At 43.5% G+C, this 10,738-nt stretch overlaps 10 non-coding genes across 10 annotated transcripts; 3 read left to right on the top strand and 7 right to left on the bottom strand.

Moving 5' to 3' along the window:
* Positions 1-1,491: 1,491 nt before the first annotated feature.
* trnag-gcc lies at positions 1,492-1,562 on the bottom strand. Its single transcript has one exon. It is a non-coding gene; the product is annotated as a tRNA-Gly (tRNA).
* A 153-nt stretch (positions 1,563-1,715) lies between these two features.
* Positions 1,716-1,787, top strand: trnad-guc. Its single transcript has one exon. It is a non-coding gene; the product is annotated as a tRNA-Asp (tRNA).
* A 990-nt stretch (positions 1,788-2,777) lies between these two features.
* Positions 2,778-2,849, top strand: trnad-guc. Its single transcript has one exon. It is a non-coding gene; the product is annotated as a tRNA-Asp (tRNA).
* A 775-nt stretch (positions 2,850-3,624) lies between these two features.
* trnag-gcc lies at positions 3,625-3,695 on the bottom strand. The gene has a single exon. It is a non-coding gene; the product is annotated as a tRNA-Gly (tRNA).
* A 991-nt stretch (positions 3,696-4,686) lies between these two features.
* Positions 4,687-4,757, bottom strand: trnag-gcc. The gene has a single exon. It is a non-coding gene; the product is annotated as a tRNA-Gly (tRNA).
* Positions 4,758-5,754: 997 nt separating this feature from the next.
* Positions 5,755-5,825, bottom strand: trnag-gcc. Its single transcript has one exon. It is a non-coding gene; the product is annotated as a tRNA-Gly (tRNA).
* A 1,001-nt stretch (positions 5,826-6,826) lies between these two features.
* Positions 6,827-6,897, bottom strand: trnag-gcc. The gene has a single exon. It is a non-coding gene; the product is annotated as a tRNA-Gly (tRNA).
* Positions 6,898-7,897: 1,000 nt separating this feature from the next.
* On the bottom strand, positions 7,898-7,968 carry trnag-gcc. The gene has a single exon. It is a non-coding gene; the product is annotated as a tRNA-Gly (tRNA).
* A 1,005-nt stretch (positions 7,969-8,973) lies between these two features.
* On the bottom strand, positions 8,974-9,044 carry trnag-gcc. The gene has a single exon. It is a non-coding gene; the product is annotated as a tRNA-Gly (tRNA).
* Positions 9,045-9,197: 153 nt separating this feature from the next.
* trnad-guc lies at positions 9,198-9,269 on the top strand. Its single transcript has one exon. It is a non-coding gene; the product is annotated as a tRNA-Asp (tRNA).
* Positions 9,270-10,738: the final 1,469 nt, after the last annotated feature.

Genomic DNA, 10,738 nt, shown 5'->3' with positions numbered 1-10,738 from the left:
GAACACGTTGAATTGAATGAGGCCGCTCAGGCCATTCTCTGTCCCTCTCTTTTTAACCTTTGTAAAGCACTTTGTGTTAAGCTTGACTGTTTGGAAAGCCCTCTATAAATAAAGTTGGATTGAAAGTTTTTCAGAGCTTTTTCCATGGCCTGTCTACTATGTCTCTTGGTCTTCTCTAGGCTGTTTATTGATGATCTTTCAATAAATCTCTGAGGCCTTTACGGGACAGCTGTGATGATACTAAGATAGAATTGTTCGGACTGGAGCTTGGATTAAAACCACCTAGGTATCTTGAAGGAGCAACAAGCCTGGACAGCTAAACCCGAGGCAGTTCTTTGGTGGTGTAGGGTTGATGAGCATTTATTTTCAAACAAAGAACTTAGTTGAGCTCCGTGAGAGAACAGAAATGCATTGGCTGGGAATCGAACAAAGGCCTCCCGCGTGGCAGGCGAGAATTCTACCACTGAAACACCAATGCTGAACTGTATTGCGTACAACCACAAAGACAGAAGGTGTGATAGCCTGGAAGAAAGGCCAGGTCTCCACATCTAATCACAACGTCAGAGCATAAGGATTTGAGAAGCTTGATTTAGCACTGGCGACAATCCACCTCAGCCGCTCTGTTCTCGACTCCTCGTTAGTATAGTGGTGAGTATCCCCGCCTGTCACGCGGGAGACCGGGCTCCGATTCCCCGACGGGGAGAGCAGTTCCTTTTGTGACATAGACCTCATATTAGGAGGGAAATAAAAAGAAACAAAAACATCTTCACTCAGTCGATAATTACCTTTGAATGTTGCAGCTAGCTTAAGTGCGAGTGAATGTCGAAGGAAATTTACGTTTACTTTCATTCCTGAATTATCTAAACTCATCTAATACCGTTTTTATTTGGATAAACATTAATGGGGGTTATGACTTTGTAGCTAACATGAATAGATTTTGTGGGATATTTACCTGCCCACAATCCACCAGGCAGCTACTCAGTTAATGACGGCCAAAAAATCCAAAATCCGATTCGGCATACGATCCTACAAAAAAATTGGCCTGTATGACGTCCGTAGCAATTAGAACACGTTGAATTGAATGGGGCCGCTCAGGCCATTCTCTGTGATAATGTCTGTCCCTCTCTTTTTAACCTTTGTAAAGCACTTTGTGTTACGCTTGACTGTTTGGAAAGCCCTCTATAAATAAAGTTGGATTGAAAGTTTTTCAGAGCTTTTTCCCTGGCCTGTCTACTATGTCTCTTGGTCTTCTCTAGGCTGTTTATTGATGATCTTTCAATAAATCTCTGAGGCCTTTACGGGACAGCTGTGATGATACTAAGATAGAATTGTTCGGACTGGAGCTTGGAACATGGTTTAAAACCACCGAGGTATCTTGAAGGAGCAACAAGCCTGGACAGCTAAACCCGAGGCAGTTATTTGGTGGTGTAGGGTTGATGAGCATTTATTTTCAAACAAAGAACTTAGTTTAGGTCCGTGAGAGAACAGAAATGCATTGGCCGGGAATCGAACCCAGGCCTCCCGCGTGGCAGGCGAGAATTCTACCACTGAAACACCAATGCTGAACTGTATTGCGTACAACCACAAAGGCAGAAGGTGTGATAGCCTGGAAGAATGGCCAGGTCTCCACATCTAATCACAACGTCAGAGCATAAGGATTTGAGAAGCTTGATCTAGCACTGGCGACAATCCACCTCAGCCGCTCTGTTCTCGACTCCTCGTTAGTATAGTGGTGAGTATCCCCGCCTGTCACGCGGGAGACCGGGGTCCGATTCCCCGACGGGGAGAGCAGTTCCTTTTGTGACATAGACCTCATATTAGGAGGGAAATAAAAAGAAATAAAAACATCTTTACTCGGTCGATAATTACCTTTGAATGTTGCAGCTAGCTTAAGTGCGAGTGAATGTCGAAGGAAAGTTACGTTTACTTTCATTCCTGAATTATCTAAACTCATCTAATACAGTTTTTATTTGGATAAACATTAATGGGGGTTATGACTTTGTAGCTAACATGAATAGATTTTGTGGGATATTTACCTGCCCACAATCCACCAGGCAGCTACTCAGTTAATGACGGCCAAAAAATCCAAAATCCGATTCGGCATACGATCCAACAAAAGAATTGGCCTGTATGACGTCCGTAGCATTTAGAACACGTTGAATTGAATGGGGCCGCTCAGGCCATTCTCTGTCCCTCTCTTTTTAACCTTTGTAAAGCACTTTGTGTTAAGCTTGACTGTTTGGAAAGCCCTCTATAAATAAAGTTGGATTGAAAGTTTTTCAGAGCTTTTTCCCTGGCCTGTCTACTATGTCTCTTGGTCTTCTCTAGGCTGTTTATTGATGATCTTTCAATAAATCTCTGAGGCCTTTACGGGACAGCTGTGATGATACTAAGATAGAATTGTTCGGACTGGAGCTTGGATTAAAACCACCTAGGTATCTTGAAGGAGCAACAAGCCTGGACAGCTAAACCCGAGGCAGTTCTTTGGTGGTGTAGGGTTGATGAGCATTTATTTTCAAACAAAGAACTTAGTTGAGCTCCGTGAGAGAACAGAAATGCATTGGCTGGGAATCGAACAAAGGCCTCCCGCGTGGCAGGCGAGAATTCTACAACTGAAACACCAATGCTGAACTGTATTGCGTACAACCACAAAGACAGAAGGTGTGATAGCCTGGAAGAAAGGCCAGGTCTCCACATCTAATCACGTCAGAGCATAAGGATTTGAGAAGCTTGATTTAGCACTGGCGACAATCCACCTCAGCCGCTCTGTTCTCGACTCCTCGTTAGTATAGTGGTGAGTATCCCCGCCTGTCACGCGGGAGACCGGGGTCCGATTCCCCGACGGGGAGAGCTTTTCCTTTTGTGACATAGACCTCATATTAGGAGGGAAATAAAAAGAAATAAAAACATCTTCACTCAGTCGATAATTACCTTTGAATGTTGCAGCTAGCTTAAGTGCGAGTGAATATCGAAGGAAAGTTACGTTTACTTTCATTCCTGAATTATCTAAACTCATCTAATACAGTTTTTATTTGGATAAATATTAATGGGGGTTATGACTTTGTAGCTAACATGAATAGATTTTGTGGGATTGTTACCTGCCCACAATCCACCAGGCAGCTACTCAGTTAATGACGGCCAAAAAATCCAAAATCCGATTCGGCATACGATCCTACAAAAAATTGGCCTGTATGACGTCCGTAGCATTTAGAACACGTTGAATTGAATGAGGCCGCTCAGGCCATTCTCTGTCCCTCTCTTTTTAACCTTTGTAAAGCACTTTGGGTTACGCTTGACTGTTTGGAAAGCCCTCTATAAATAAAGTTGGATTGAAAGTTTTTCAGAGCTTTTTCCCTGGCCTGTCTACTATGTCTCTTGGTCTTCTCTAGGCTGTTTATTGATGATCTTTCAATAAATCTCTGAGGCCTTTACGGGACAGCTGTGATAATACTAAGATAGAATTGTTCGGACTGGAGCTTGGAACATGGTTTAAAACCACCTAGGTATCTTGAAGGAGCAACAAGCCTGGACAGCTAAACCCGAGGCAGTTCTTTGGTGGTGTAGGGTTGATGAGCATTTATTTTCAAACAAAGAACTTAGTTGTGCTCCATGATAGAACAGAAATGCATTGGCCAGGAATCGAACCAGGGCCTCCCGCGTGGCAGGCGAGAATTCTACCACTGAAACACCAATGCTGAACTGTATTGCGTACAACCACAAAGACAGAAGGTGTGATAGCCTGGAAGAAAGGCCAGGTCTCCACATCTAATCACAACGTCAGAGCATAAGGATTTGAGAAGCTTGATCTAGCACTGGCGACAAGCCACCTCAGCCGCTCTGTTCTCGACTCCTCGTTAGTATAGTGGTGAGTATCCCTGCCTGTCACGCGGGAGACCGGGGTCCGATTCCCCGACGGGGAGAGCAGTTCCTTTTGTGACATAGACCTCATATTAGGAGGGAAATAAAAACATCTTTACTCAGTCGATAATTACCTTTGAATGTTGCAGCTAGCTTAAGTGCGAGTGAATGTCGAAGGAAAGTTACGTTTACTTTCATTCCTGAATTATCTAAACTCATCTAATACAGTTTTTATTTGGATAAACATTAATGGGGGTTATGACTTTGTAGCTAACATGAATAGATTTTGTGGGATTGTTACCTGCCCACAATCCACCAGGCAGCTACTCAGTTAATGACGGCCAAAAAATCCAAAATCCGATTCGGCATACGATCCTACAAAAAAATTGGCCTGTATGACGTCCGTAGAAATTAGAACACGTTGAATTGAATGAAGCCGCTCAGGCCATTCTCTGTCCCTCTCTTTTTAACCTTTGTAAAGCACTTTGGGTTACGCTTGACTGTTTGGAAAGCCCTCTATAAATAAAGTTGGATTGAAAGTTTTTCAGAGCTTTTTCCCTGGCCTGTCTACTATGTCTCTTGGTCTTCTCTAGGCTGTTTATTGATGATCTTTCAATAAATCTCTGAGGCCTTTACGGGACAGCTGTGATAATACTAAGATAGAATTGTTCGGACTGGAGCTTGGAACATGGTTTAAAACCACCTAGGTATCTTGAAGGAGCAACAAGCCTGGACAGCTAAACCCGAGGCAGTTCTTTGGTGGTGTAGGGTTGATGAGCATTTATTTTCAAACAAAGAACTTAGTTGTGCCCCATGATAGAACAGAAATGCATTGGCCAGGAATCGAACCCGGGCCTCCCGCGTGGCAGGCGAGAATTCTACCACTGAAACACCAATGCTGAACTGTATTGCGTACAACCACAAAGACAGAAGGTGTGATAGCCTGGAAGAAAGGCCAGGTCTCCACATCTAATCACGTCAGAGCATAAGGATTTGAGAAGCTTGATTTAGCACTGGCGACAATCCACCTCAGCCGCTCTGTTCTCGACTCCTCGTTAGTATAGTGGTGAGTATCCCCGCCTGTCACGCGGGAGACCGGGCTCCGATTCCCCGACGGGGAGAGCAGTTCCTTTTGTGACATAGACCTCATATTAGGAGGGAAATAAAAGAAACAAAAACATCTTCACTCAGTCGATAATTACCTTTGAATGTTGCAGCTAGCTTAAGTGCGAGTGAATGTCGAAGGAAATTTACGTTTACTTTCATTCCTGAATTATCTAAACTCATCTAATACCGTTTTTATTTGGATAAACATTAATGGGGGTTATGACTTTGTAGCTAACATGAATAGATTTTGTGGGATTGTTACCTGCCCACAATCCACCAGGCAGCTACTCAGTTAATGACGGCCAAAAAATCCAAAATCCGATTCGGCATACGATCCTACAAAACAATTGGCCTGTATGACGTCCGTAGCAATTAGAACACGTTGAATTGAATGAGGCCGCTCAGGCCATTCTCTGTCCCTCTCTTTTTAACCTTTGTAAAGCACTTTGTGTTACGCTTGACTGTTTGGAAAGCCCTCTATAAATAAAGTTGGATTGAAAGTTTTTCAGAGCTTTTTCCCTGGCCTGTCTACTATGTCTTTTGGTCTTCTCTAGGCTGTTTATTGATGATCTTTCAATAAATCTCTGAGGCCTTTACGGGACAGCTGTGATAATACTAAGATAGAATTGTTCGGACTGGAGTTTGGAACATGGTTTAAAACCACCTAGGTATCTTGAAGGAGCAACAAGCCTGGACAGCTAAACCCGAGGCAGTTCTTTGGTGGTGTAGGGTTGATGAGCATTTATTTTCAAACAAAGAACTTAGTTGAGCTCCGTGAGAGAACAGAAATGCATTGGCCAGGAATCGAACCCGGGCCTCCCGCGTGGCAGGCGAGAATTCTACCACTGAAACACCAATGCTGAACTGTATTGCGTACAACCACAAAGACAGAAGGTGTGATAGCCTGGAAGAAAGGCCAGGTCTCCACATCTAATCACAACGTCAGAGCATAAGGATTTGAGAAGCTTGATCTAGCACTGGCGACAATCCACCTCAGCCGCTCTGTTCTCGACTCCTCGTTAGTATAGTGGTGAGTATCCCTGCCTGTCACGCGGGAGACCGGGGTCCGATTCCCCGACGGGGAGAGCAGTTCCTTTTGTGACATAGACCTCATATTAGGAGGGAAATAAAAAGAAATAAAAACATCTTCACTCAGTCGATAATTAGCTTTGAATGTTGCAGCTAGCTTAAGTGCGAGTGAATGTCGAAGGAAAGTTACGTTTACTTTCATTCCTGAATTATCTAAACTCATCTAATACAGTTTTTATTTGGATAAACATTAATGGGGGTTATGACTTTGTAGCTAACATGAATAGATTTTGTGGGATATTTACCTGCCCACAATCCACCAGGCAGCTACTCAGTTAATGACGGCCAAAAAATCCAAAATCCGATTCGGCATACGATCCTACAAAAAAATTGGCCTGTATGACGTCCGTAGCAATTAGAACACGTTGAATTGAATGAAGCCGCTCAGGCCATTCTCTGTCCCTCTCTTTTTAACCTTTGTAAAGCACTTTGTGTTACGCTTGACTGTTTGGAAAGCCCTCTATAAATAAAGTTGGATTGAAAGTTTTTCAGAGCTTTTTCCCTGGCCTGTCTACTATGTCTCTTGGTCTTCTCTAGGCTGTTTATTGATGATCTTTCAATAAATCTCTGAGGCCTTTACGGGACAGCTGTGATAATACTAAGATAGAATTGTTCGGACTGGAGTTTGGAACATGGTTTAAAACCACCTAGGTATCTTGAAGGAGCAACAAGCCTGGTCAGCTAAACCCGAGGCAGTTCTTTGGTGGTGTAGGGTTGATGAGCATTTATTTTCAAACAAAGAACTTAGTTGTGCTCCATGATAGAACAGAAATGCATTGGCCAGGAATCGAACCCGGGCCTCCCGCGTGGCAGGCGAGAATTCTACCACTGAAACACCAATGCTGAACTGTATTGCGTACAACCACAAAGACAGAAGGTGTGATAGCCTGGAAGAAAGGCCAGGTCTCCACATCTAATCACAACGTCAGAGCATAAGGATTTGAGAAGCTTGATCTAGCACTGGCGACAAGCCACCTCAGCCGCTCTGTTCTCGACTCCTCGTTAGTATAGTGGTGAGTATCCCTGCCTGTCACGCGGGAGACCGGGGTCTGATTCCCCGACGGGGAGAGCAGTTCCTTTTGTGACATAGACCTCATATTAGGAGGGAAATAAAAAGAAACAAAAACATCTTCACTCAGTCGATAATTAGCTTTGAATGTTGCAGCTAGCTTAAGTGCGAGTGAATGTCGAAGGAAATTTACGTTTACTTTCATTCCTGAATTATCTAAACTCATCTAATACAGTTTTTATTTGGATAAACATTAATGGGGGTTATGACTTTGTAGCTAACATGAATAGATTTTGTGGGATATTTACCTGCCCACAATCCACCAGGCAGCTACTCAGTTAATGACGGCCAAAAAATCCAAAATCCGATTCGGCATACGATCCTACAAAAAATTGGCCTGTATGACGTCCGTAGCAATTAGAACACGTTGAATTGAATGAAGCCGCTCAGGCCATTCTCTGTCCCTCTCTTTTTAACCTTTGTAAAGCACTTTGTGTTACGCTTGACTGTTTGGAAAGCCCTCTATAAATAAAGTTGGATTGAAAGTTTTTCAGAGATTTTTCCCTGGCCTGTCTACTATGTCTCTTGGTCTTCTCTAGGCTGTTTATTGATGATCTTTCAATAAATCTCTGAGGCCTTTACGGGACAGCTGTGATAATACTAAGATAGAATTGTTCGGACTGGAGCTTGGAACATGGTTTAAAACCACCTAGGTATCTTGAAGGAGCAACAAGCCTGGACAGCTAAACCCGAGGCAGTTCTTTGGTGGTGTAGGGTTGATGAGCATTTATTTTCAAACAAAGAACTTAGTTGTGCTCCATGATAGAACAGAAATGCATTGGCCAGGAATCGAACCCGGGCCTCCCGCGTGGCAGGCGAGAATTCTACCACTGAAACACCAATGCTGAACTGTATTGCGTACAACCACAAAGACAGAAGGTGTGATAGCCTGGAAGAAAGGCCAGGTCTCCACATCTAATCACAACGTCAGAGCATAAGGATTTGAGAAGCTTGATCTAGCACTGGCGACAAGCCACCTCAGCCGCTCTGTTCTCGACTCCTCGTTAGTATAGTGGTGAGTATCCCTGCCTGTCACGCGGGAGACCGGGGTCCGATTCCCCGACGGGGAGAGCAGTTCCTTTTGTGACATAGACCTCATATTAGGAGGGAAATAAAAAGAAACAAAAACATCTTCACTCAGTCGATAATTAGCTTTGAATGTTGCAGCTAGCTTAAGTGCGAGTGAATGTCGAAGGAAATTTACGTTTACTTTCATTCCTGAATTATCTAAACTCATCTAATACCGTTTTTATTTGGATAAACATTAATGGGGGTTATGACTTTGTAGCTAACATGAATAGATTTTGTGGGATTGTTACCTGCCCACAATCCACCAGGCAGCTACTCAGTTAATGACGGCCAAAAAATCCAAAATCCGATTCGGCATACGATCCAACCAAAAATTGGCCTGTATGACGTCCGTAGCAATTAGAACACGTTGAATTGAATGGGGCCGCTCAGGCCATTCTCTGTGATAATGTCTGTCCCTCTCTTTTTAACCTTTGTAAAGCACTTTGTGTTACGCTTGACTGTTTGGAAAGCCCTCTATAAATAAAGTTGGATTGAAAGTTTTTCAGAGCTTTTTCCCTGGCCTGTCTACTATGTCTCTTGGTCTTCTCTAGGCTGTTTATTGATGATCTTTCAGTAAATCTCTGAGGCCTTTACTGGACAGCTGTGATGATACTAAGATATAATTGTTCGGACTGGAGCTTGGATTAAAACCACCTAGGTATCTTGAAGGAGCAACAAGCCTGGACAGCTAAACCCGAGGCAGTTCTTTGGTGGTGTAGGGTTGATGAGCATTTATTTTCAAACAAAGAACTTAGTTGAGCTCCGTGAGAGAACAGAAATGCATTGGCCGGGAATCGAACCCGGGCCTCCCACGTGGCAGGTGAGAATTCTACCACTGAAACACCAATGCTGAACTGTATTGCGTACAACCACAAAGACAGAAGGTGTGATAGCCTGGAAGAATGGCCAGGTCTCCACATCTAATCACAACGTCAGAGCATAAGGATTTGAGAAGCTTGATCTAGCACTGGCGACAATCCACCTCAGCCGCTCTGTTCTCGACTCCTCGTTAGTATAGTGGTGAGTATCCCCGCCTGTCACGCGGGAGACCGGGGTCCGATTCCCCGACGGGGAGAGCAGTTCCTTTTGTGACATAGACCTCATATTAGGAGGGAAATAAAAAGAAATAAAAACATCTTTACTCGGTCGATAATTACCTTTGAATGTTGCAGCTAGCTTAAGTGCGAGTGAATGTCGAAGGAAAGTTACGTTTACTTTCATTCCTGAATTATCTAAACTCATCTAATACAGTTTTTATTTGGATAAACATTAATGGGGGTTATGACTTTGTAGCTAACATGAATAGATTTTGTGGGTTATTTACCTGCCCACAATCCACCAGGCAGCTACTCAGTTAATGACGGCCAAAAAATCCAAAATCCGATTCGGCATACGATCCAACAAAAGAATTGGCCTGTATGACGTCCGTAGCATTTAGAACACGTTGAATTGAATGGGGCCGCTCAGGCCATTCTCTGTCCCTCTCTTTTTAACCTTTGTAAAGCACTTTGTGTTAAGCTTGACTGTTTGGAAAGCCCTCTATAAATAAAGTTGGATTGAAAGTTTTTCAGAGCTTTTTCCATGGCCTGTCTACTATGTCTCTTGGTCTTCTCTAGGCTGTTTATTGATGATCTTTCAATAAATCTCTGAGGCCTTTACGGGACAGCTGTGATGATACTAAGATAGAATTGTTCGGACTGGAGCTTGGATTAAAACCACCTAGGTATCTTGAAGGAGCAACAAGCCTGGACAGCTAAACCCAAGGCAGTTCTTTGGTGGTGTAGGGTTGATGAGCATTTATTTTCAAACAAAGAACTTAGTTGAGCTCCGTGAGAGAACAGAAATGCATTGGCTGGGAATCGAACAAAGGCCTCCCGCGTGGCAGGCGAGAATTCTACCACTGAAACACCAATGCTGAACTGTATTGCGTACAACCACAAAGACAGAAGGTGTGATAGCCTGGAAGAAAGGCCAGGTCTCCACATCTAATCACGTCAGAGCATAAGGATTTGAGAAGCTTGATTTAGCACTGGCGACAATCCACCTCAGCCGCTCTGTTCTCGACTCCTCGTTAGTATAGTGGTGAGTATCCCCGCATGTCACGCGGGAGACCGGGCTCCGATTCCCCGACGGGGAGAGCAGTTCCTTTTGTGACATAGACCTCATATTAGGAGGGAAATAAAAAGAAACAAAAACATCTTCACTCAGTCGATAATTACCTTTGAATGTTGCAGCTAGCTTAAGTGCGAGTGAATGTCGAAGGAAATTTACGTTTACTTTCATTCCTGAATTATCTAAACTCATCTAATACCGTTTTTATTTGGATAAACATTAATGGGGGTTATGACTTTGTAGCTAACATGAATAGATTTTGTGGGATTGTTACCTGCCCACAATCCACCAGGCAGCTACTCAGTTAATGACGGCCAAAAAATCCAAAATCCGATTCGGCATACGATCCTACAAAAAATTGGCCTGTATGACGTCCGTAGCAATTAGAACACGTTGAATTGAATGAAGCCGCTCAGGCCATTCTCTGTCCCT

This window comes from Girardinichthys multiradiatus, chromosome 24 (assembly GCF_021462225.1).
Source record: "Girardinichthys multiradiatus isolate DD_20200921_A chromosome 24, DD_fGirMul_XY1, whole genome shotgun sequence".
Classification (NCBI taxonomy): domain Eukaryota; kingdom Metazoa; phylum Chordata; class Actinopteri; order Cyprinodontiformes; family Goodeidae; genus Girardinichthys; species Girardinichthys multiradiatus.
The sequence above is the reverse complement of the archived record's forward strand: the minus strand, read 5'-3'. Positions and strand labels throughout refer to the sequence as shown.